The sequence below is a fragment of the Triturus cristatus genome, chromosome 5_1 (assembly GCF_964204655.1).
Source record: "Triturus cristatus chromosome 5_1, aTriCri1.1, whole genome shotgun sequence".
Taxonomy (NCBI): domain Eukaryota; kingdom Metazoa; phylum Chordata; class Amphibia; order Caudata; family Salamandridae; genus Triturus; species Triturus cristatus.
The window spans coordinates 539373992-539401146 of record NC_140587.1 but is presented as its reverse complement, the minus strand read 5'-3'; positions in this window follow the sequence as shown (position 1 = coordinate 539401146).

Below are 27155 nucleotides of genomic sequence, written 5' to 3'. Positions count from 1 at the left end.
TAAATCTTCTTTGTTGGTAAAGATGAATTTATCACTGCCCTTTTGAAAATGCCACTTTTACAAAGATACAAACACAAGAAAGCACCTAACCCCGTTCTACTTTCTGCTCTTCAATTTAGACAGCCACTATATCTATTTGAATGAACTATTTATTTATCCACTTTTATTTGATTTGTTTTTTAAGAATTTTTTTATATCAAAAGTTCAATGTGCAGAAAAGAAAATGCTTCAATTTCAAATGACAAACATCAAAACATATCTCATTAACCGTCAAACAAAAATTACATTAAGACAAACATTGATTCACAAACCACATTCACTCATTCACATCATCCACCTGACAACTAAACTTAATATATCAAACGTCAACCACTCGCTCTATCACACACGGGGAAATATTCTTCACTACAACTGAGGATACAACTCATCACAATCCCTCTCAGAGTACACAAATACATTCGTGTTTTTGATTCCTCCGTGGTGAACTTTTAGAAATATGGCATTTTTCTGCTATTATCCCTGTATGCCTCCAGCCTGTCTCCAATACATGTCTGGGGTGGGTGACAGCTGGTCTTTGTGCATTTCCTCTAGAGAGCCACACACAAAGGGGGCTTAGGTGTGACTGACTGGACATCCACATTCTGATAGGTCATGCTGAGGCAGGATGGGAGGGAGGAGCTGACACTTACAGCTGAATAGGCTGTGTCCTGTTCCCACACAAAAGGCTGCAATACCCCCTGTAGTGAGTGGGAAGCCAGAGATGGGAGGGAGGACCTTTGTGCACTTCAAAATTCACAACTGGGTATAAGTACTGGGTTTCTGACCTTACCAAATCAGACACTACTGGACCTGTGAAGAACTGTGCCAGGAAGATGGACTGTTGTGCAGCTACAAGGACTGCCACTCTGTAGAAATGCTGCTCTGTTAGAACTGTTTTTCTACTGTGCTGGCCTGGTCCCTGCCACTCTCTGCCCTGCTGAGCAAGATCTGGACTAAGTTACTTGAACCCAGATTGACCTCCAAGGGCATGATGTCATGCCTCCTGTTTTAAGACTCAGGGATATAAGTCTTACCCCTTCTCATGTGCCTGGTCCATTGGAAGTAGATCCATGTGCTTGCTCCAGTGAAACCAATGCATCCTCTGCTGCATGAGCAGAATCGATGCATCATCGGTGGTGCGGAAACAGAATTTGTGCATCACACTTGGAACCAGTGCATCGCCATCAGAACGGATGCATCAGAGCCACCCCATCGATGTTGCGGCAGGAGAGATGATTGATGCATCCCCTTGACTGCATGGAGAAAACCCAGTGCATCAGCTTTGGAACTAAGCATCTCAGACCCGGTGCTTCCTCTTTAGAACTGGCACATTACCATTGTTGCGTGGAGAAAACTGTTGTATCACCTCGACTGTGGGATTGACACTGACTCATCACTCTGCTGCACCCCACACCTCGCTGTTGTGACCAGGATCAAGGTACTTTTATTTAGCAGGCCTTGTGTGGCTCCTCTATCCAGCCTGCACTCCATTGCGGTCAGTCTGAACTCTTGACTGTGCCCCGGTCCGGCTCAGCCACATAACCCCAATGTCGCATATTGCTTCTAAATGCTATTTTACACTTTTAATATTTAAAAATCCATATCTTGACTTCTACGGATTGGGTTTTTGTCATTTTGGTCATGTTTTATTTATAAAATCATAATCTATTTTTCCAAACTGGTGTAGAGTCTTTTTGTGGTGTTTTCACTTTGTTACAGTTTGAAGTGTTACACAAATACTTTACACTTTGCCTCTTAATTTTAGCCTGTCTGCTCTGTGCCAAACTACCAGAGAGTGAGTTTAGGTTAATTTACAGTGTGTAACTGACTTATCCTGGCTAGGTTTGTGGTTCCTGCTTTGACAGGGTGCATACCTCTGCCAACCAGAAATCCAATTTCTAACATTGGTGGCAGTGGTGGGATAGGACTTGTGTTTGTGCAGTGCCATACAGTGACATGGTGTACACTACTACTCCATATCCAGACCAATACAAAACAATTCTCCCGGACTGACAATTTTTGAATATTCCAAAGTTTTCCCAATTCCCATTTTCACAGTTTTGTCTGTAACCTTACCTGACAAGCTGGAATTCAAGCTGGTCAACCTAGAGAGCTACAGTGTGGCCCAGCTCATTGGATTCTGCCAGGACAGCTTTGAGAGCATGGGCAGAAGCCCACCAGAACCAGACAGATAATGAGGAAGAAGGATCTGAGGAAGAATTGGAGCAAGACCTGCCTGAAGGTATTGACATGTGACCTGTTGGGAAGGGGGATAACATCCTCTCAGGACTGTAAGTACATCCACGTGCAGGGAGCGGTGTGTCATCTAGGAACCTGTCCCCAAAGGAGGACAGCAGGGAGTGGAGAAAACTAAAGCCAGAGCCTGCACAATTGGAGAAGGAGTAGGCTCTAGAAGAGAGGAGGCTGGCCATGGAGGAAAAGAGAATGGCCCATGAGCTAAGCCTTAGACAGCTGGACATCAAAGCCATGCAAGTGGAGTCCAGTGGTAGTGATGGCAGCACACCTGCAGTGTCTGCGGGAGAAGGGAGAATTCATATCCCAAAGGATTTGGAACCCAGTTTTGTTGTGAGGGATGACATTGACAAATGCTTCTACGCCTATGAGATGTCTCTAAGGGTGCACACGATTTCATGAGGAGTTGTGGGGTGTAGCTTGTGGAATGTGCCATTCAGGTGTAAGCCAGTTATATCATGTTTTAGGGAGAGGGAGCAATCACTTTAGCACTATTTAGCAGTGTTAAAGTACACAGAGTCCTAAAAGCCAACAAACCCGGGTTCAGCAAAGGAAGGGAGCAAAGGCAAAAGTTTGGAGTGATGCTGCTGAGAGGGCCAGGTCAAGCATTTCATTGGAAGGGACAGCTGTCATTGGTCTACAAGTGAATGAGGAAGGCTCTGATTTGACAGCTTGGGCTAAAGCCAGCTCAATACCTTAAGAGATTTCGGGATTGCAAGAAAGCAGATGGTGTTCTATTTGAGACTTGGATTCATGGTGTGTTGTGTGATTGCAATGAAAAGGTGAGAGGGATGGATGTCAAGGGATTTCAGCCCCTTAACTGGTTGATGGTACCTCACTTAGGCAATACCTGGCTGATTTGACAAAGAGGGATCCAGAGAAGCTTGCAGTATTGGCTGATAAGTGGCTCTAAGGGTGTACAAGGTTTCATTAGGAGTTGTGGGGTGTAGCTTGTGGAATGGGCCATTGAGGTGTAAGCCAGTTATATCATGTTTTAGGGAGAGGGAGCAATCACTTTAGCACTATTTAGCAGTGTTAAAGTACACAGAGTCCTAAAAGCCAACAAAACTGGGTTCAGCAAAGGAAGGGAGCAAAGGCACAATGTTTGGAGTGATGCTGCTGAGAGGGCCAGGTCAAGCATGCCATTGGAAGGGACAGCTGTCATTGGTCTACAAGTGAATGAAGAAGGCTCTGATTTCACAGCTTGGGCTAAAGCCAGCTCAATGCCTTAAGAGATTTTGGGATTGCAAGAAAGCAGATGGTTTTCTGTTTGAGACTTAGATTCATGGTGCATTGTGTGATTGCAATGAAAATGTGAGAGGGATGGATGTCAAGGCCTTAACCAGTTGATGGCACCTCATGTAGGCAATACCTGTCTGATTTGACAAATAGGGATCAAGAGAAGCTTGCAGTATTGGCTGATAAGTGGCTAGCTAACAGGGTTCAAAAGGGGCCAGAACAGGACGGTTCTAAGCCAAAGAGAGAGTGGAACTCTGGTTCCAAACCAGAGGGTAAAGGCTAGGGTAATCCCCATGGTACTAGAGGATGGCCCAAATAAAATTGGAAGGGTAATGGTGTGTCCAGGAAGGAACATCCTTAGAAGGGAGCACAGGGAATGTTTTCCAAGTCCAAGGTGGTGACATCCTGCAAGTGCATCTAGGTGGGACACTTCAAGACGGACAGTCAGACAAAAGAGCCTGACCCAGCAGTACTCAAGACAGCAAGCAGGGTGAAGGGACCCGAGAGGGCACAGTTGTGCTCAACATGGTAGCTGTCGACATCTGGGAGAGGGACCCAAAGGCTCTGAAGCATGTTTATCCTAACACAATGGGGTTTGTGCAAGAAGTTATTATCAATGAGAGGAAAGTGCTTGACCTGAGGAATACTGGAGCCTTCCAGACTATGGTTTAGAGGAAGTACCTTGAGCCTGAGAAGAAATTCCCTGGTACTAACAATACAAGTTTGGTAGCCAGCGGAGAGGGCACAGAGTATCCGCTTGCCAGGGTTGAGAGCGAACTCAATGGCAAGGCGGTCATGGTTGATGTTATGGCAAGTGAAAAGTAAGGTGCTGGATGTCTCTTAGGTAATTTATTTATTGCCCTTGGCTTGATGCCAGGACTAGGAACATGTATGGCTTGGACAACATCAGCTGTATTGATGGAGCACAGGCTGCACATCAGTCTCAGAGTGGGACAGGGATCATTCTTCATTTGCAAGAACAAGGATAAGGTAGGTTGCAGGAAAGGGCAGACTCCAGGAAGGGAAAGGCCATTGAGGTTATCTTTTCTGCTCCAGATGGAGGGGAGGATGAAACTCCTGAAGCTGACTAGGCTTCAGTCTGGGACACCTCCAGAGGGGAAGGGTTTGTAAGGGGCTGCTGGTGGGCATACCTGGGAAGATTTCCACAAGGCATAGGAAGAGTGCCCTACACTTGTGGGACTTCGGAAGAAAGCCCAGGAACAGGTCAGCATAGGAGTAGTTTGAAAACACTGTGGTAGCAGACAGGATAGCCTACTTTACTGTGAGCGGGTGAATACTGAGCCAGGAACTAGCAAGAGGCTAGTGGTTCCATTTGTGCACAGGAATTCCTGTTGTTACTGGCCCAAGAAGTGCCCTTGGCAGGACACTTAGGCATTAGAAAGACCCAGGATAGGTTGGACCCTCTGTTCTACTTTGCAGGAATGCTCAAAGATACAGAGAGGTTCTGTACATTTGTTCTGCTTTCCAGAGGAGTGGTAAGACAAAAGGAAGAATTAAGTCAAAATTATTACCTCAACCAGTTGTAGGTGTTCCACGTGAGAGGGTGGCAATAAACGTAATTTGTCCAATTGCCCCCCCCAAGCCCCACAATCATGCAAGAAATATATCTTTGATTGTGGAGATGTGACAAGCACACGGGGAATAGAAACCCTGAAGACGACTCGCCTAATCCTCCTTGCAAGCATCCCGAGCCCTCACTACCTAGAAAAGAAAACAATAGAATAGTGAAAAGAGAGAAAGGACATATATGCCCTGACATTGAAGAAATAATTTTGTTTCCCCATGAGGAAGAACAGAGAGCAGGAGAAAAAGAGGAAAGGCTAAAAGAAGATTAGAGGGATTGGCAAGGACAAAAGGGGAAACACAGAAGAGGAGGCTGGAGGAATACTGGAAGGAAAAGTCACATGGACGAGAAGTCTCGGGATGGATTTCATACTGTTGAGACATCAGGCTGTCACCTACACCAAAGCACCTCCTGTGGAGGAAGCCCTCCAGAGAGGCCCTTGGTCCCGTCATATTCCAGGAGGAGTCTCTTCCATGTTGACAGTCTATCTTCAGCTGAAAAGGACCAATGGGAGAAAACATTATGGAACTAACCGTAAACTGAGGAGAGGAAAACAGAGAGCACAGCACTCATATTAACTCTAAATCGATCATTCGGAAGAGTCAGACCTATGGAAGAAAGGGGAAAACATACAGCCATTAATGATGCAGAAGAAAGGAAGAAAGTAGTTATAGAGAGAAAGATCAAAAACAGAGAGGAATTAGGAAGGGAAGAAGAACAGGGAAATGTCAATACCACACAGCCTTGTTTTTCTGAGGGACTCTGAATGGGAAGATTCCACAAGTAGAAAAAAGAAAAGACTTTGCAAGAACAATTCGGAAACTCAAGCACATCATCTTCTCAGGACTCATAGAGAGACAAACTCAGAGACACTCTGGATATCCACAGACTGAACATGTACTTTCTCTCCTCATCGTAATGCTAAAGTGAGGTAAGAGAAACAAAAAATTGAAAAGCAAGTGTGGGATTCTCCATCCCACACTTGCTTTCACTGTATACCACCCGTCTCTACTTTATTCCCCTTTATATATTAATACTTTCCCCGCATTAGCAATAGTTTAGTAGCTTGTTTTCTTTTCAGCAAAGCAGATGCCATACACGTGAGCCTTTAAGCTGCTTCTGCTCATGCGCAAGAATTTCCCTCCAAGCTTTATTTTGTCATACTGTGTAGATGCAGCTGACGCATGCGCAATAAAGATTCTCCGTTTAGAGCTGCTTTAGTCCTTCATCTGTGTTATTCGCATTAGAAAACACATATTCAAGCTTCACTAACCTTTGTGTTTATGTGGTGCGCATTAGTTTTACACAAAACACAATTAATATCATGTTAGGTAGTGAAACGAGCGGATTACATCTGAGCAAGTCTCTTTTCTACGAGTTCTTGCTCCATCAGTAGGACCACCTGAGACACCTAGGATAGGTTCTGGCTCCCACACAGGAGGCTACACTGACTATCAAAGTGACCATAGGCCTGCCTTAGATCTCGGCGGATCTGGTCCCACCGTCATGTTTCTGGCAGTTTTACCGCTTACCTACTTGGCGGTCCGCCCGCTTTATTTTGATGTTGGCTGGTCTATGGAGGATGATCCATTTGAGTGCTTCTGTCTCCACCAGACTTTTCCTCCTTCATCGATGGCATCATAGGTGAAAGCGGCTGTCGGAGGGAGTCCAGCCAATATTACCGCTGGCCCAATCAAGATGTGCTTTCCCCATTTAGGAAACTGTGGCGAGGAAGCCTCAAAATCAAAGGAAATGAGGGATAAACTTACCTTTCTTTCTGTTTTCCACTTCTGTTTCCTTCTTGAACCCCATTGTGCAGGTCATTCCTTTGCTGCTACTACATGACCATGACGTTAATCAACTCTGTTGCTGCGGGGATCTAAGGTAAGGTTCTTTTTCACTTGTCTTACTATGGATCGTGTGTGAACATTTATTTTGGACTTGTGTCTTTTTACATTGCTCTTACATGCCCTTTTTTTATATTTGTAATGCATTAGTATTCATTTTACAACTTATTAAGCTCCAATTAACACACCTGTATTGACAATTAAAAAATTATGCGTTTGTGTGGTGTCTGTGGGTGTGGATTCAATAGTGTGTGTATGTTGTTTGTGTGCTATTTAAAAATAGGGGCACAACACATTACCTACATCTATTTTTGAAGCAAACACAACAATTATCTGTAGTGACACAATAATAAGTAGTACTTACCAGTCTCCACTCCACCAGGGACTTACTCTGTCAGTAATATGCTGCTCTAACAATGCCAGGACAATGGGAAATCTAAATAGGCTTGGTGCAAACGCGCTGGCCTAACGGTGACAGAGTACTGTTAACCAGCAGAGGAGTCTGCTGCGTCGATGGAAGTGAGCCATTTACGTGAGGGAAAAGAGTCTGTTGATGTGGAGAGTGGTTCGGCCAGCCCACATCTAAATATGGCCGGCAGGAATCTGTCAGCTCGACAGAGTCCTTGTAACCTTCGCCACAGAGGTTTGACAGGAAACCAGCCAAGTTCTAAATCAGGCCCCAAGTGTCAGATGGAGCAGTCCTCTGAAACCTACCTTGTGCATGAGCTAGGGAACAGGAAGATTTGAGTTTAGATGCCAAGATTCAGTATGTGATGGAGTGGGAGGTGCCTACTACCCCGATTGAGGTGAGGGCCTTTATAGGACTCACCTGGTATTTCAGGAACTTTGTGGTGCACTATGGAACTATAATTGCTCCATTGACTGCTTTGACCTCCAAGAAGCAGCCATGGAAGGTGATATGGACTAACGACTGCCATAAAGCACTTGAGGAACTGAAGTAGAAACCATGTACTGCACCTCTACTGAAAGCTCTTTACTATAGTCAGTGTTTTCTTGTACATATGGGTGCCTTTAACAAAGGAGTTGGACTGGTGTTAGCTCAACTGGATGAAAAAAGAGAGTGTACAGTAGTCTTTATTAGTAGGAGGTTGCTACCTAAAGAATAGACCTGGACGGCTTTTGAGACGGAGTGCTTTGCCATAGTGTGCGCCTTGCATAAGATCTGACCTTACTTGTTTGGCACTAAGTTCATAGTGCAATCGGTTCATAAACTATTGAAATGGTTAATGGCTATGAAGGGAGAGAATACCGAGTTGTTGAAATGATCTATCTTTTTGCTAGGGTATGAGTTTGTAGTGGAGGACTGAGCCAGACGGAGCCATTATAATGCTGATAGACTTTCCTGCCGGTTTTCCCCGATCTGACCACCCACCTTCTCCAGGTTTGCAGTTGCTTCAAGTTGTTCTGATCCAGAAAGAGCATCTGTTAGGATGAAAAAGTCCCTTGCATGTTGATGGATGTGCACCCCTCTCCTGAGTGCCACAACAGTAATGATGTCTGGATTCCTGATGCAGTTTCTTTTTGTCATGTGCGAACAAGGATCATGTGTGTGCACCATGACATAGGTCTGTCTCCCAAATTGTAGTCTTTTTTGACTGGCAGATGTGCCCAAAGTGCTACCCTACAAGAGTTGAAAGGCTACTGCCTTTTCCAGGAGTTAAGCAGCACGAGTACCATGGTGGCAGCATACCATTTAGTGATCAGTAGGAGTGAACAGGCTGTCTTACCTGTGTCACTGGAGTGAGGCCAAAGGCTCACTTATTTCTAATTCCACTGCTGTGTGCTTAAAAAACCCTTGCCCTACATCAACTTGGTGTGTAGTTCCTCACAGTGCATATGTGTTATACATGTACTGGGTGCATATGTGCCTGTGAATGTTACAATACGGAGATAATGCAGTCCTGTGCAGTGCATACGTGTTAAGTACTTTTATTGGGTGTATGTGTGTCTGCGTAGATTTAGTGCTGTGCAGTGCATGTGTGTGATATGCATGTGCTGAGTGTATGTGTGCCTGAGAATTGCACAATAAATGAAAGGTTCTGGTTTCCATTTTGGGAGATCCAGGACTAACTGGAGGAACATGAGGAGGTGGATTGCTGCACTCCTGTGAGCTGCGTGGGACACACTGGAGAAAGGGAGAGACAAGCTCTTCAGTATACCTCAAAGGGTGCTCTTTGATTCAGAGAGAGGTAACTAAAAAGCGGCCTCTGCACATCCCAGAAAGTAGATGCGGCTGATAAGAGAATCATAAAGAGAAGGGCTGAATGCTTGGGATAACATTTTGACACACATATCACTTTGGCTGACATCCAGGGGTGAACTTCTAGTCACTCCCATTGCCTGTGTCACAGGAATATCAGATTTAGCGTTACTCCTGCTGTGACAGACTGCTTTCTGGAGGAAGGGCACAGCTAAGGAGAGGACACTTCAAAATAAAGCAGACCCCCAATATTCACATTTGGTGTTGAAAATTGGACTATAAGAAGGGGCGGTTGAGGCCCTCAAAATTGTCAACTGTTAACAGCCAGTCAGGCTGCATGAGGAGGAGCAGCTCTGCAACACTTCTGCCTTTGACCAACACTGAGAGACAAGGCCTGCCAGTCTTCCAGGTGGGTGAGGGAACATGACCCTAGGAATTCAAGAACACCTGCCCTGGAGCTTGGAGCATCAGTGACTGCCTGCTTGCCAAGACCAGTGAACTTTGTGAGGAAGTGAAGAGTGTTGGAGGGAGCATGGTCTAGTGGGGAATTCTGGCTACTGTATCCCTGTAGCAAAGAGTGATGAGATGGCTTCTGCACTGATCAGGTTGTTGCCTGTGTGCATGGAAAAGTCAGTGATCCCAGTATGCCAGAGGAGGACTGCCATGAAGTGAGCTGTGAACCTTGCCGCACTGCTTGTGTCATCGCCCATGTGCAGGTTTGAAGTTGGTGACTCCGTTTGTTAGGTGGGGCTGCTGTGAAGATTGTTTCTGCGCCGATGATGCCGTAGCCCAGGTACAGAGTAAGGAAGGTGACCCTTTATGCCAGGGGGACCACCGGGACAAGGCAAGGAGCATGGTCTGATCTAGACCATTGTCATGAGGAAAAGGCTGCTGTAGTGTTCCGAGAGGACAAGCACTAAGAGTGTGTCCCCCCCACCACCAGCGGGAAGGCTCACAAGTAATTTATGAGCATTGCAGGAGCATCAAGGACTCCCTAGGTCTCTCCCTCAACAGGACTGCATGTGAGGAACTCAAAGATACCCGACCGATGCCCCTTCTGGGCTGCTTGTGAAGAACTTACTGGAGATAGATGCTGCAGCTTCACTGCCCATGAAGGAGGTGCACTTGGAGACTCCTGTCCTTCAGATCCTGCTGGCGCATGTTAGACTGACTTTAGGGCCAGGTGGCCCTGGGGAATTTATCTTCCATATAGCGCTTCGGCGTCCTAACACTTTATCACTTTATTACAGAGTTGGAGTGAGTCTCCTGAGACTCAGACTACTAGTGGGGCTAAACCTGAACTTTGCCTATAGTGAATGGGGAAAACAACTAGCGAGAGGGAAGTAGGACTCAGGAGCCCACCTGTTAAAACACCAGAGCCCTGACCTCAGAGGACTGTGGGTATTGTTTGTGAATGCCATATTGTACTGTGTGTTCTTATATAAATATTTCTTTTTTAATAAAAGCAAGTGTTTGACTCGACAATTATTTATTGCTGCTTGTTAGAAATGGCGATTTCTGGTTGGCTAGGGCTTGCGCCAAAGCCAGGCAGAAACCACCACTCTAGTCAGGGCTGGGGAGTTACACGCCAAAGATAACCCCTGCTCACCCCCTTGGTAGCTTGGCACGAGCAGTCAGGCTTATCCCGGAGGCAATGTGTAAAGCGTTTGCGCGCGCACCCAGCAACAACACCCAAGGCCCACCACAAAGGAAACTCCACACAAGGTATTATATAAAAATAGCCTTTGTATTATACCAAACACATTAGATAATATTCACACAATTTACACTGTGCCAACTGGCACTGGGCAGAATTTTACAAGGGATTATATGTACAGGGGACAGGGCCACATGGACCACTGTCAGGAATTAGCACTTTTAGAACTTAGCACGTAGAACATAGGATATAAAATTACTGTAGCACAAAATAAGACATGTAGTACACAACCAGTAACTACTGGTAACAGGTAAGTACCACCTACACAACCCTAACCACCTTAGGAGAATATTGCGCAGGGAACCAGGACCTCACTAGCACCACCTGTACTAGGAGAAAAACAACCACCTAAGTATCACAATACCTGTAGGGGTCTAAGCATATAACACATGATGCATAACATACATTCAGCGGTGTAAAACAAGGCACATGACGCATAAAAACACATTCAGAGGTGCAGGAAAGGAACAATAGCGCAAAACTCACATTAGCCACCACCTGTGGCAGTCCCTAGGCCAACTGGCCTCGTAGGGGGGCTAGGGCGCCCTGTGTCCCATTGTCAGGGCAAGGCTGCGCAAGCCAAAGCGTAAAGGTCACAACCTAAACGTTGCAGCTGCCCACTAAGTGCTGGGCAGCTGTGGGGACTGAGCCGGGGCACCACGGTGCCTCCTCAAACAAATATGCAGCACTCACGTGGAGCCTCCCTGGGCTCTAACCACACAAAATGCCCCCTAGAGCCTCGGTGGGCTCTGTAACCAATGTGGGGGCAACGTTGGAGCGGCCTGCTGCCTTCTGGGGCCGCTCTTTTTCAACAAAAAGGAAAATGCCCCCTTAGTTGGAGCCTCGGTGGGCTCTGTGACCAATGTGGGGGCAGCGTTGGAGCGGCCCGCTGTCTTCCGGGGCCGCTCTTCCCCGTCGAACAAATGCCCCGTTATGGTGGAGCGCCTCTCGCGCTCTCCACAACAAAGGAGTGCCCCGCTTCGGAGCGACCTTGCGCTTTCCACAACAAGGCTGTCCCCACTCACCGGGACTCCGGCGGCGCTTCCTCCTCTCGGCATGGGGCTTCACCCGGGCCCCCTCCTGGGACCCGGGACTTGGGTGCGGAGCTGACCGGCTCCGAACTTGAAGTCAGTCGTCCCCATGCGGGGTGGGCTCCCGCCGGGGTGGAAGACGCGGCGCTTCCCTTCCGGGCCTCGGGCCGGCCCACTCAAAGGCTGTCGGGATTCCCTTCCGGGTCACCGCAGGCAGCGCGGTGGACCAGGGATCCCGGCGGCCGCCGAAACTACGGGGTAGGCTCCCTATAATTTAAACAACACCATAAGCGGGGTGGGCACCCGCGAGGTACTCCACTACGGGGTAGGCTCCCGTTTCTTTAAGGATACGATGCGGCACAACGCGGGGTGGGCACCCGCTATCAGAACCGGCAAAAGCGGGGGAATCCCTACGTTGGGGTTCCCTCGCAGATTATCGTAGCGCCGTGCTACGGGCCACAATGCAGGCGCTTCTCAGAAAAAGCGCTTCTCTACGCTGGGGTCCAAATAAAGCGCTCCTAGAGCTATAAGGCAACTAAAAGAGCTTCCAGGCGCTTTGAGCAAGTCCAGCAACAAAAGTCCTGGCAAAGGTTTAGGAAGATAGGCAGGGGGCAAGGCTGGGCCAGGGGCCAGCTCACTGGGCCCTCCAGGCAGGAAGGCAGTCCTAAGTGGCGGTTCCTCCTGGCCTCCAGCAGCAGCAGCCCCACTCAGATAGGATCCTGGAAGAGAACAAATTGTAAGGGGACACAGCCCCTTCTTATACACCTTTTCCCTTTGTTCTTGGTTCAGGGTGAGGGGGAAAACCAGTCGCAGCTGGTTGGGGAGCACCCTTGATGTGCTCAGCCCCACACACTATTCACTGGCAGGGCTAGGGTCATCAGTCGCACCACAGGGGGCGGAGCCAGCATTGTGTAGGGAAAGCCCTGCCCTATTCAGGACCAAGGTGCACTCCTCCCCAGCCATCAGCATGCTAATCTCACACTCACCACTGGGGCAGACCCACCCAGACTCCTAGAGCCAGGCTCACCAGGCAGCTCCAGCCAATCACATGCCAGACACATTTTACACTAATATGCCAACTCCTAGAAGTGGCACTTCCGCACATGACATAATCACGCATTATACATCATTGCGAAGCATTCGATCACACGAGTCCGCACATACCAAACTGGAGCCTGCACACCCCACGCATCAGGAACTACCAGGGACACATACATTCCCCATGCATTCCTTTGGGAGGGCAGGCCTATCTCACCACATGCACTCAGAGTGCGCACGCACTTTACTCTGGGACACAGGGAAAGTGCGCAGAAACCAAAAATCACTACCACCAGGTCACCAGTAAAAGCAAAAAGTTCAGGGGTGAACCTGCCAGAAGGGCCAAGTCCAACACTGCTACTAAATGTGTTTTGAGTTGTGAGCCTGCATTCACCCTCCTGTGTCTACTCCCCCACCCGAGAAGCCTTGGACTGCTCGACCTGGGCTACCACTGAGAGTTAAGTCCTGAAGTGGTACTTCACCCAGTTGCCCCAGATCCATAGTAGGTAAGGCCCCAGGACACCAGGGGTAAAAGGCCTCAAACCCCACAGTCAGGCCCATTAGCTCCTGCTTGCCCTGTGGCTATCTAAACAGGGTTCTGATACTGGGACGTAAAACATTTTTTAACTTCTTGACCTCCGGAGGGCAAGGACACACCTGCCAAGCCGATCCGCCCAAGGCATGACAGCGCTGGGCTGAAGAAACAGGTTTCCCTTGCTTGGATCTTGACATGATTACACAATATAGAGTGTGAATTATTGTTGAATTGCAAGTAATATCAAGTCCAAATGATGTTTGTTAAATGCTTACCACAATTGGAGAGCTAGATATAAGGATATTCAGGTTTGGAGGAAAGCTGAGTGTGAAACGGTGAATGCCTTGATCAAAACAAAACCAACTTGAAACTCTCGGGAAGCGGGATTTCGGATAGGACAGCAATCTTGGATTGAGATCGTATAAAAGAAGAGTGAAGCTAGAGTCTCATTGCTTCCCAAAGCAGTTTGTGTTTACAATTACCAGAGGATCATTGCAGAGCCAGTGTCTTGTGGTGGGAATGTCGGATTGGAACATTGGACTTCCTACTTTTTGCACTATCTTGCTACTCAGATCGTTTTAATTAAAATAACCATTTTCTAGGCCTTGTACCGTTGTTCAAACTCTGTAAGCGTACTATTTTTAATTACTTTTTGGGGGGGGTTTGTACAGTCTTATTATTTTCACTTTTCTCTTCTCATGTTTCATCATTGACATTGTAAAAATCATCATATTTCCCCGGATTTACAAGAATGGAACTCATTCTGAACTTATGTGCATTGAACCAGTACATCCATAGGAGTCTCACATAAGGTCTACACCATAAGGATTTCCAAGAGAACAAATAATAACCATGGTTTTCCCATTTTTTCTGTGAGAAAAAGTGTTAAGTTTAGAGAAGAAAGGGCTGAGTTTGAGGACGTTTTACTTCAGGTAATTAGGTAAAAGAATTGCAGATGACTTGAATGCTGCAAAGTTCTAATCTGATATTGTTTCATGGCAGACTTTCTTAAGCAGACTCCGAATGTAGTGGAGTGAGCATTGCATCAGTGTTTTCTCTCTCATCTCATTTCCCTTTTCCCTCTGTATAGGTTGCTGGGATTCCTGTTACAATTATCGATCATGGTCTCTCTGTGGTGGTGAATAGGATTAGCTTCATGGCACTCCTGTAGACCGATAATAACAATTTGTGGATCACCACAGATATTCTCCACAGCAACAAATTTGTTTCAGTGAGACCTTTTAAAGAAGGCATCTGGTCTTGTGGAGCCCTCATCGGACATAGCCTGCAGCCTTGGCACTGCAGGATTCCAAGCTCCAAAAAGTGAAGGCAGAAATCTTGACCAGATGAAGGCACCAAAAGTATCCAGCCAGTGAAAGGACTTCCCTTGGGTCGAAATTTGAATTTCTCCTTCTCAAAGCTTTTCCTGTCAATAACAGCCGCTTCAGCAGTACCTCACTGTTGGACCTATGTCCTAGGGGTAGCTTGGCTCAGGTCAACAGGCTAACATCTCTACTCGGCCTTTCATGCTTGCATCCAGCCCAGCTCGCAATCTTGCGCAGCACCACTCAAAAGAAAGGACATTACACTGCTTAAGTTTTTGAGAATTAATTTAAGTCTTTATCTTGTTCTCTAAATCAGGGTTACTTAGGATCAATTTTCCTACAACATTTCATCACATTAAACAACAATATTTTTCCTTTAGATGACCTTTACACCCACGAGCTTTTACAACATTTAAAGGGGTCACTTAACTGGCACAAATGGCTATCTAGTCTGCACCAGGCTCTTTGATCAGGCGGTTATCCTAAGTAATATACTTCTGGAAACCCATATATTATCCTCACTGTACATATAGATACTTTCTTGAAACAGATACCCTGCTGTTATGAATTAGATGGTCCCTCTAGTTGCTATATTCCAAAATCACATCATATCAGCACTTTACATTTAGATGCTTCCTTGGCATAGATTCTCTGCTGTTGTGACTTAAGGGATTAATTCTAAATGTTATATTTCCAATATCACATAAGATCAACACTTTTGCAACTCCCAAGATTAATGAGAAGGAGTCTATTGGCTCTAGCGCTAATCCTGCCAGTCTCATCAGTTACATGACGATCACCAGAGTATGCACAGCGTCGTGCCGGGGTCCTTATCTGACCCTCTGGTTTCGGCAACCGGCTTAACTCGGACCCCCAGCTGGGCTCAAGACTGCATCAAACTCTCCCTCCCGGTCTATTTTGCCCCGCTTACTGAGTGCTCCTTGGTGTTCTCCTGACGGCAGTCCGGCGGAGTCTGGCGTGGCGTCCCCACAGAGCAGGCGGGGCTTCACACGCGAGTGGCAGGGATCGGTGAAAAGGCGAACTCAAAACTCACCCCTCTACCCCCTCACTCAAGGCTCCCTTGTGGTGTGTACTTCTCCGTTGATGGGCCTCACCCCAGCGCACTTGCACCGGCTGCCGATCCACTCCCTCTTCAGGAAGCGCGCCCGCAGCCACCCGTCGTCGCGCAGCTTGCGGGGGCGCGGCCTTTGCTGAGGTACAACAACAGTGGGGCGGCGCAATGGCGTCAGCCCCCCTCACGTGATCGCGGGACGGCGGCCTCCAGGCTGGAGCTCGTCTCCACTGCCCAAATCTCCTCAGGCTGGCAGCGGCAATGCCCCCTCACCGATCACCAAGCACCCTCAAGGTTCTGCAGAAACAGCGGCCCCCCCCTCCGGAGGACACCTGGTCACCTCCCGATCCCGGGGGTGGCGATGACTCCAGGTAACGCCTCGTAACCAGGGGGGGGTTGAACTTTAGGGGGCCAGGAATTCTTCGTTACGAGCCAGGATGTAAATGGACCCCTTCTCAACTGCTGGGCACCGATCTCCCCCACGGACAGGGATCAAGGGGGAAGAGCTAATTTCAGGCTGCGCCCCCAGCTCCGACCCAGTAGGGATGAGAGAAAGGGGGTCCCAGGTAACGATTCTTCCCTCAGTCCTCCTTCAGGGTTATGGACTCCTTGAGATTCCCCCAGGTTACAATGTTCTCAAAACCCTTGGCAGACGTCAGGGACCGGTCAGAAGGTGGAGAGTGGTGTCACTGGTGAGGAAAATCGCGCAGACCCTAGGACCTGTCTATACCTGACCTAGTGCAGCCACCTCCCCACTCAGGTGCCTTACTCCTCACTATCTGGCTACTCACGCTCTTCCAAAATGGCCGCTCACCTGTCACCTCTATTTATCACCTTGGGCCTGACCTGCCAGAAGGGCCCAGAAAGTTCCGGAAACCCCCATGGCAGTCATGGTCCAGGTGCTGAGGTGACAGTTGGTGCCACCATTTTAGAATCTCAACTCCCTTCCCTAGTTTTCCTCAGAGGAGCACCTTGCGCCTTTCCCTCAGGTAGTGAGGGTAAAGCGCCCAGAACCTCTACATTAGCACCTAAAAAGTTTGATAGACAGAAAAAATGAGAAGGAGGAAAGGGACAAAAATAATAAAATGAGGAGGGAACTGCCAAAGGGCTGACAGGTCTAACACGCGTCCCCCCCAGCTGAAAGTGGGGAGAGCTACCCAACCCCTTGGGAGTCCTCTTCACTAAGGCGGAAACACCTGGAGAGACCGTCAGCATTGGCGTGGTCCACTCCTGGGCGATGTTCCACCCTAAAGTCCATCCCCTGTAGGGAAATGGACCACCTCAACAGCTTGGGATTCTCGCCCCTCATTTGCATCAGCCACCTGAGGGGCCGGTGGTCGGTCTGAACCAGGAAGTGCGAGCCAAACAGGTATGGCCGCAGCTTCTTCAGAGCCCACACCACCGCAAAAGCTTCCCGCTCAATTGCACTCCACCTCTGTTCCCGGGGGAGTAGTCTCCTAGACAGGAAAACAACCGGTTGGTCTAGACCCTCGTCATTGAGTTGCGACAGCACTGCCCCGATACCGTGCTCCGACGCATCTCTCTGGACGATGAACTCCTTAGCGAAGTCAGGGGCCCTGAGAACAGGTGCCGCACACATGGCCTTTTTCAAGGTGTCGAAAGCTTGTTGACATCCCTCGGTCCAGATTACCCGTCGAGGGTGCTTATTGGACGTGAGCTCAGTCAAGGGGGCCACGATGGTTCCGTATCCCTTGACAAAGCGTCGGTAGTAACCAGTGAGGCCCAAGAATGCCCGAACCTCTGTCTGAGTCTTGGGGGGTTCCCAGGCCATGATGGTTTCAATCTTGGCCTGGAGGGGCTGCACCTTGCCTCGACCCACCAAGTGACCGAGGTACACTACCGACCCCTGCCCGATCTGGCACTTACTGGCTTTGATCGTCAGACCTGCTTGCTGCAAAGCCTGAAGAACGGCCTGAAGGTGACTCAAATGGTCCTCCCAGCTGCGGCTGAAGACAGCGATGTCATCCAGGTACGCAACTGAAAAGGCTTCCATTCCAGAGAGGACCTGGTTCACCAATCGCTGGAACGTAGCAGGGGCGTTCTTGAGCCCAAAGGGCATCACACAGAACTGGTAGTGACCCTCGGGTGTGGAGAAGGCTGACCTTTCCTTCGCACCATCCGTCAAGGAGATCTGCCAGTACCCGGATGTAAGGTCAAAGGTACTGAGATATTGGGCAGCTCCCAACCGGTCAATGAGCTCATCCGCTCTCGGGATAGGATGAGCATCTGTCTTTGTCCCCTGTAATCCACACAGAACCGGAGTTCTGGGGTAGTGCCCGGTGGGGCAGCTTTGGGTACCAGTACCACCGGACTGGACCAGGGACTTCCTGAGGGCTCAATTACTCCTAGCTCTAGCATCTTGGTAACTTCCTCATGGATGCTAGCCTTCACCTTATCCGACAGTCGGTAGGACTTGGACTTCACAGGTGGGCTGTCCCCTGTGTCCACATCATGGGTACACAGATGAGTCCTTCCTGAATAAGGGAGAACAAGGAAGCAAACTGCTCCAGTACCTGGCGACAGTCCTTCCGTTGTTCAGGAGTTAGTGACGGTGAAAGGATCACTCCCTCCACCGATCCATCCTTCTCACGGGACGCAAACAGATCGGGAAGAGGTTCACTTTCCTCTTCCTCTGACCCATCAGTCACCATCATTAACGTGACCTCGGGTCTCTCTTGGTGAGGCTTGAGGCGGTTGACATGGAGCACCCGATGGGGCTGCCTGGGGGTCTTAAGATCTACCACGTAGGTAACCTTGCCCTTTTTCTCAACCACCTCAAAGGGACCTGACCAGCGATCCTGGAGGGCGCTAAGCTCTCCAGGTTCCATCACCCACACCTTCTGGCCAGGCTCCAGCTCCACCGGGTGAGCGTTTCGGTCATACCATTCCTTCATGACCGTTTGGCTGGCTTCTAGGTTTTCAGAAGCTTGCTTCCACAACCTAGCCATTTGGCTACGAAAGGCCAGCATGTAGCTCACCACATCCGGGGGAAGTTTTCTGGGAGTCTTTTCCCATCCATCCTTCACCAGGCTGAGGGGTCCACGCACAGGGTGCCCGTACAACAACTCGAAGGGGCTGAAGCCCACTCCCTTCTGTGGTACCTCCCTGTACGAAAACAGCAAACAAGGTAGGAGGATGTCCCATTTCCTCCGCAGGCTCTCGGGCAGACTCCGGATCATGTCCTTTAAGGTTTTGTTAAACCTTTCCACCAGACCATTAGTCTGGGGGTGATAAGGAGTGGAGAACCGGTAGGTAACTCCACACTCTTTCCACATGGCCCGCATATAGGCCGACATGAAGTTGGTACCTCTGTCCGACACCACTTCCTTGGGGAATCCCATCCGGGTAAAAATTCCCATAAGGGCCCGTGCCACCGCAGGTGCAGTAATGGTCCTCAGATGGATAGCCTCTGGGTACCGTGTGGCATGATCCACCAGAACCAGGATAAACCTGTGACCTGCCGACGTTGGTGGATCCAATGGCCCGACAATGTCGATGCCCACCCTTTCAAAGGGGGTACCAACGACAGGCAGTGGTTCCAGGGGAGCCTTCAGCTTCACCCCTGTTTTCCCACTAGCTTGGCAGGTTACACACGTCCTACAAAAAGTATCGGACGCAATCCTCATCTGAGGCCAGTAAAAATGAGGGACAAGTCGAGCAAAGGTCTTGTCTTGTCCCAAGTGTCCTGCCAAGGGTATTTCGTGAGCCAGTCCTAATAGGAAGGCTCGGTAACGCTGGGGAACTACCAAGGCCCGGGATGAACCATGCACCGGAGCCTTGGGTTCGCTATACAGGAGTCCATCTTCCCAGTATATGTGGAAGTTCCCCGAATCGTTACCCGCTGCCTGGGCTTCAGCCTGCCGCCGTAAACCCTCAAGGGTAGGGCACTCCTTCTGGGCCCGACAAAACTCTTCCCTAGTAGGTCCTCCCTCCACCTGCCAGTCTGCAGGGGTAGGTAAGCCCTCCAGGGACGTTACATCCCCCTCCGTAGACTCCGGGACTACTTCAGTTGCCCCATCCACCTTTGGAGGGTCAGATGCCGGGGCAGGCTTTCCCCGTCCCCGTCTACCCTTTCCGGCAGCTGGTTGGGCCTTTGTCCCAGGCTCCAACCTCTGGGAATCCCCTCTTCGGGTAGTCACGGACCGAGTGTGGGCACACGTCCACTCAGGGGTCCCCAACATCTCCATGTGGGCCCTGAACTCAACCTCCTTCCACGCCGAGTGTTCAAGGTCGTTTCCCAACAGGCAGTCGACCGGCATGGCAGGGCTGATCGCAACTCGTAGAGGACCCGCAACCCCTCCCCACTCAAAGGGAACCTGGGCCACCGGATAGTGACCCTCTCGGTTGTCAGCCATCACAACCGGGTGGACTACATTGGGGACCACCTGCTCCGGGGACACCAGCTGACTCCTTACCATAGTCATGCTGGCTCCTGTGTCCCTCAGAGCCTCCACCCTCTGGGCATTGATGGTGACCCATTGCCTGTACTTAGTAGTATTCGAGGGCATCTGGGTCTTAGGAACCATCTCACAATCCCCTAAGGACACTAGGGCTAGCCCTGCCCACTCACCTTCCTTATCTAGGGGCAACTCCTCCCCGAGCGCTACACCCGCCACCCCAGGGGTCTTTCCTCCAATGGGAGGGTGTGGTCTCTTGGGACACTTGGCATCCCCCTTATAGTGCCCAACCTCACCACACTCATAACATCGGACAATCTTAGGCTGCTGACCACGGTCAGGATAAGGGGGTTTGTGGGGACCAACCTTAGGAGGGAATCCTACTCCCTTCCCTGGTGAACTCTTTTGGGGGCCTTTAGAGAACTCCCTCTTTTTGTCTCCCCCCTCCTTCTTCTGGGGGGCGCCCTGTCCAGCCCCTTGAAAATTCCCTCCAGTCCCTTTTGAGGATACCCGGGTACTTGCCCAGATATCCGCCTCCTCTGCAAGCTTCCTGGGATTAGTTAGCTTGCTGTCTACCAGGTGCTGACGCAGCTCTGGAAAACTTTTCTCTAGGAGGTGCTCCTTTAAAATTAAATTGTACAGTCCCTCACAGTCCTTGACATCACTGCCCTGCACCCAGCCCTCTAAGGCCTTCCTGGCATAGTCCAAGAAGTCCACCCAATTCTGAGTGGACAACTTCTGACTGCCCCGAAACCTCTGCCTGAATTTTTCAGGGGTCAGTCCAAATTTCCTTACTAGGGCTACCTTCATGACGGGGTACCTGGTCTGGTCTGGCTGTTCTAGCGCTAACAAGGTATCCCTCCCCACCGGAGGCATATACCTATACAGGCCACCCCCCCACTGGGCTTCGGGGACCCCATGGGCTCTTAGAGAAACCTCATAGGCAGCCAGCCATTTTACAATGTCATCCCCTATACCATAGCTAGCAACTACATCTTTGGGCAGGTAGGGCCTGGACTCTCTCGGGACTTCTCTCGGTATGCTGCCACCATTAGGACTGCTGGGCGTTCCAAGTTGAAGGGCTTTGAGCTCTAACTCTTTTAAGTGAAGCTCATGGAGGAACCTTCTCTCCTCCCTCTCCTTTTCCAACCGGGCCAGATCCATTCTAAGCTGCCTCTCTTCCCTTCGGTCAACTAGGTCAGCAGAGGACAGACTCCCCCCTGAGGCGCTACTTCCCACCCTTGATGGGGCCCTGGACCCAACGTCCATATTACCGCTCCCAGGGGGAAGAAGGACTTCCGGTTCTTCTAGGAGATCTAGTCCTGGTTCTTCCTCCCGTTTCCCGCTAGGGTGGGCCATAACCCAGGCTCTTAAGCTTGCCTGGAGCTCTGTCTTCTTTGCCCCCTGCTTAAAGAATACCCCCCGTTCCTGGCAGAACTCCTTCAATTGGGCCACTGTATACTCCTCCAGCCTACCCAATTTGAATTCCATCCTACCAGATGGGACCCCACACAGTTAACAAGAACTTTACTCAAGAAAGGGAATCCACAGGACAATTTTAAAAACCTCCAATTAGGAAAACAATCTGGAGAAAACTCCAGTCAAAACAATCCAGTGTAGGTGGTGATGCGCGCAAAACTGCTACCAAGCGGATGCAAGCACTGAATAACAATCCCACCGCTGAGCACCAATCTGTTGGACCTATGTCCTTGGGGTAGCTTGGCTCAGGTCAACAGGCTAACATCTCTACTCGGCCTTTCATGCTTGCATCCAGCCCAGCTCGCAATCTTGCGCAGCACCACTCAAAAGAAAGGACATTACACTGCTTAAGTTTTTGAGAATTAATTTAAGTCTTTATCTTGTTCTCTAAATCAGGGTTACTTAGGATCAATTTTCCTACAACATTTCATCACATTAAACAACAATATTTTTCCTTTAGATGACCTTTACACCCACGAGCTTTTACAACATTTAAAGGGGTCACTTAACTGGCACAAATGGCCATCTAGTCTGCACCAGGCTCTTTGATCAGGCGGTTATCCTAAGTAATATACTTCTGGAAACCCATATATTATCCTCACTGTACATATAGATACTTTCTTGAAACGGATACCCTGCTGTTATGAATAAGATGGTCCCTCTAGTTGCTATATTCCAAAATCACATCATATCAGCACTTTACATTTAGATGCTTCCTTGGCATAGATTCTCTGCTGTTGTGACTTAAGGGATTAATTCTAAATGTTATATTTCCAATATCACATAAGATCAACACTTTTGCAACTCCCTTGGTTAATGAGAAGGAGTCTATTGGCTCTAGCGCTAATCCTGCCAGTCTCATCAGTTACATGACGATCACCAGAGTATGCATAGCGTCGTGCCGGGGTCCTTATCTAACCCTCTGGTTTCGGCAACCGGCTTAACTCGGACCCCCAGCTGGGCTCAAGACTGCATCAAACTCTCCCTCCCGGTCTATTTTGCCCCGCTTACTGAGTGCTCCTTGGTGTTCTCCTGACGGCAGTCCGGCGGAGTCTGGCGTGGCGTCCCCACAGAGCAGGCGGGGCTTCACACGCGAGTGGCAGGGATCGGTGAAAAGGCGAACTCAAAACTCACCCCTCTACCCCCTCACTCAAGGCTCCCTTGTGGTGTGTACTTCTCCGTTGATGGGCCTCACCCCAGCGCAATTGCACCGGCTGCCGATCCACTCCCTCTTCAGGAAGCGCGCCCGCAGCCACCCGTCGTCGCGCAGCTTGCGGGGGCGCGGCCTTTGCTGAGGTACAACAACAGTGGGGCGGCGCAACGGCGTCAGCCCCTCTCACGTGATCGCGGGACGGCGGCCTCCAGGCTGGAGCTCGTCTCCACTGCCCAAATCTCCTCAGGCTGGCAGCGGCAATGCCCCCTCACCGATCACCAAGCACCCTCAAGGTTCTGCAGAAACAGCGGCCCCCCCTCCGGAGGACACCTGGTCATCTCCCGATCCCGGGGGTGGCGATGACTCCATGTAACGCCTCGTAACCAGGGGGGGTTGAACTTTAGGGGGCCAGGAATTCTTCGTTTCGAGCCAGGATGTAAATGGACCCCTTCTCAACTGCTGGGCACCGATCTCCCCCACGGACAGGGATCAAGGGGGAAGAGCTAATTTCAGGCTGCGCCCCCATCTCCGACCCAGTAGGGATGAGAGAAAGGGGGTCCCAGGTAACGATTCTTCCCTCAGTCCTCCTTCAGGGTTATGGACTCCTTGAGATTCCCCCAGGGTACAATGTTCTCAAAACCCTTGGCAGACGTCAGGGACCGGTCAGAAGGTGGAGGGTGGTGTCACTGGTGAGGAAAATCGCGCAGACCCTAGGACCTGTCTATTCCTGACCTAGTGCAGCCACCTCCCCACTCAGGTGCCTTACTCCTCACTATCTGGCTACTCACGCTCTTCCAAAATGGCCGCTCACCTGTCACCTCTATTTATCACCTTGGGCCTGACCTGCCAGAAGGGCCCAGAAAGTTCCGGAAACCCCCATGGCAGTCATGGTCCAGGTGCTGAGGTGACAGTTGGTGCCACCATTTTAGAATCTCAACTCCCTTCCCTAGTTTTCCTCAGAGGAGCACCTTGCGCCTTTCCCTCAGGTAGTGAGGGTAAAGCGCCCAGAACCTCTACATTAGCACCTAAAAAGTTTGATAGACAGAAAAAATGAGAAGGGGGAAAGGGACAAAAATAATAAAATGAGGAGGGAACTGCCAAAGGGCTGACAGGTCTAGCACACTAAATGGCTATTTTAATTTATGAGGATTTTCTCCATTACAGCCTGCAGCCTTGCACTGCTGAATGATTTTGACTTCCAGGAAAAAGACTAAATCCCAAGGTAAAACCTCCAACTGGGTCGATTCTGGTTGGAGTGAACTACCCGGTCTCTATCGCGGTCAGATTCAAATCATGCCTAGGTCCCTTTCTACTGCAACCATTAACTATCATTGGAGCTTTGCACATTTTGCAGCTATTTTGCCTAAAACTTTATAAATTCATGTTTCCTTTTCCCCTTAATGGATTTCTGCTGTTTATGTGCCAACTCGCTCATTAAAAGTTTATTTATTTTTCTAATTCAATTTAGGACTTTCATTGTTTGGTATTTTGACTTTATTACTGTTTTGGTACTGCATACATATTTTACAGAATACCGTAAGTTAAGACAGTCTGCTCTGAGCTATAGCTAGTAGGGGTTTGAGCCAATGTAGTTAATTTAGTGACTTTAAGGGTTCACATTGACAAGTGTTTGGAAGGCAGTTGCTCAGGACAAAAATTAATCCAGTCTCTTGCTGTCATTATGACCGATATACACAAACAGAGCGGAGTTCAGTCCACTGTGCTATTGGACAAGGGTTTTGAAGTAAGAAGAGACCTCAAGAACCATGCCGCACCATGGACCAGTTTAAAGAAAAATGCTAGGCGACTCAAGAAAAGAAAAGGGGGAGCGACACACATATCCACCCACCCAGGCCTCCTACATAGACCTCAGTACTCCTCAGGGCAGAGAGAGAGAAGCATGGCCCAGGAGGGGAATGGTAAGCATGTATTTCCTCTATCCTCAACCTCATGACCTATGGGAATGTAAAGTTGGCCCCCTCTCTCTTTCCTCAGGAGATTACATTGTAAAAGGTCCCAGAATAGCCACATGCTGCTAACAGGTTTAATATTGAATGGAGTGTGTGATTTGAAAGACATGTATTAAGACTATTGTCATTACTAAAACTAAGTATGGCATAATACCCCAGAGCGGAAGATTTACGTAAGCACCTATACATGTTATGTCTCAATAAAACCAATTATTACATGAGCTCTCTGATTTGCATTGGGACTGTTAATCTGTAAAACCACCCCTGTTAAAATATCAGCATGAATCTGGACGGAGCGCAAATCAAAATTATGAGGAAAATAGATCTAGGTTCAAAGTTACATTTAGATGCAAAACCAGTCTTAGGTGCAAAACACACTAAGTTCCACGAGCACTTTAATGAGCAAAATTAACCATGATGCAACATGCGTAAAAACACATTTAGATGCAAACAAAAGCTTACGTACAAAAGACAATTAGAATCGAAATTACATTTATTGTGCAAAATAATATTTGGTGCAACATCAACAGAAGTGTAAAGTTACTTTCAGACGCAAAAACATGTAGGAGAAAAAGAATCACATTTAACTGCAAAATTATTTTTGGTACAAAGTCAGCTGGAGAATGGCTGTAAATGTAGATACATGGTCTATCCCTGTGCTGGAGCGGGTAATTCAAAATTTTGTATACCCCCCCCCCCATTCTGCATGTTTATATTAATCCGAATAATCAATTAATTGTAATATTATTAATCCGTTTGAAGTGATAACTCACCAATTATATTAACAAAAGAATTACACGTGGGAATTGCACTTTGCATGGCTATATTAATTGTAAACTCACTTGAGTACGCATATTAATAGTAGGAAATTAGAATATTGTATGTTATATGTCGCTTTGGTGATGTATTTGTGATTTGTGCTTTATTCAGTGAGTATAAACCGCTCTGAGTGTTGCTTCTGCTAGATAAATACACACACATATGGGTATTAGCAAGGGGATAACATTTTATTAGCCATTTCTATGTTTTAATTACGTTTTTGTGTTTCTTTTGCTTAAGTTGACCATTTCGGCCTAAACAAGATGGCTGAACGAGACGTTAAATGTAACTGCCCTGACAACACGAGGTTCTGGGTGAAGTGCGCAGGCGTCACCGCTAGCAGCAGTGGCCTGGACCTGACCCCGGGAGAACATGTACCCTTCAAGGACGCTCCGGGAACCTATCCAAGACCAAAGACAAAGCTCAATTTAAAAGCCGGAACAAGCAAGTTTGATGACTTCATCGTTTGACACCCTGAGAACTGTACCTCTCAACCCCAAGTGGACCAATCAGGACTTTCTAAACCCCGATCTTGATACTTCTTGACATTATTTTCATTATAAAAGTAAAGTAGGTAGGGAATTGAACTATTATTGCACGCTCTTCTTTGACAAACTCGATTTCCTGACGTTATGCTGACGGAGAGGACGGTGACACTGCTGGACAGCTGTTATCCTGAATCTTTGAGAGACTGAATTGCGGCCTAACTTTGCTGAATAAAATTCTTCTTGACTGACTGACTTAGAGGACAACTTTAGCCAGAATAGGTAAATATGTTGCTCTGAAATGCTGATGATGATTTCTAACGTTTCTTGCAATATTTCTTAGATAAAGAATAATTGATTAATTGCCAAATGTGTTGTGTTGATTATTTAAGAAGAGAATTTAATGAGATTTAAAGACTAGATAAATGACTGTGAAACTAAACCTGCAAACAACTAAATGATCCATCTCCTTATGAGAGGGATATCTTGGGTCTGATGTCAATGTGTTTAGTGTAAGGTAAAGGTATTCCTTTCATGTCAGCGTTTGGAAACATATTTCCCTCAGAAAACAGATCAACTGAGAGTAAGTATTGGTGTTAACGGTCCCACCAATGAATGTATATGAGTGAATTTGATGCTGAGGTAGTTGATCTGTGCAGAAGGGGGAATTTGATGTTCCGCGCTGCAACAGTTTTTCTGGTAGCAAGACGATGGTTTTTATTGTTTTGGTTTGGTGATTATTGCTTGTAAATAGCTTATTGATTATTGGTTATTGATATTGGTTTATGTACTAACACTCTATGTTGAGTTGTGTTGAGTTTCATGTTGTTTGCATGGCTTCTGGGATGTAGGAACTCGGAAGTTTGTAATGGTTCCGCAGTAGAGCAGAGGTTAGCGCTGTTCTCGGGAAAGTCAGAATTGTTGTTATC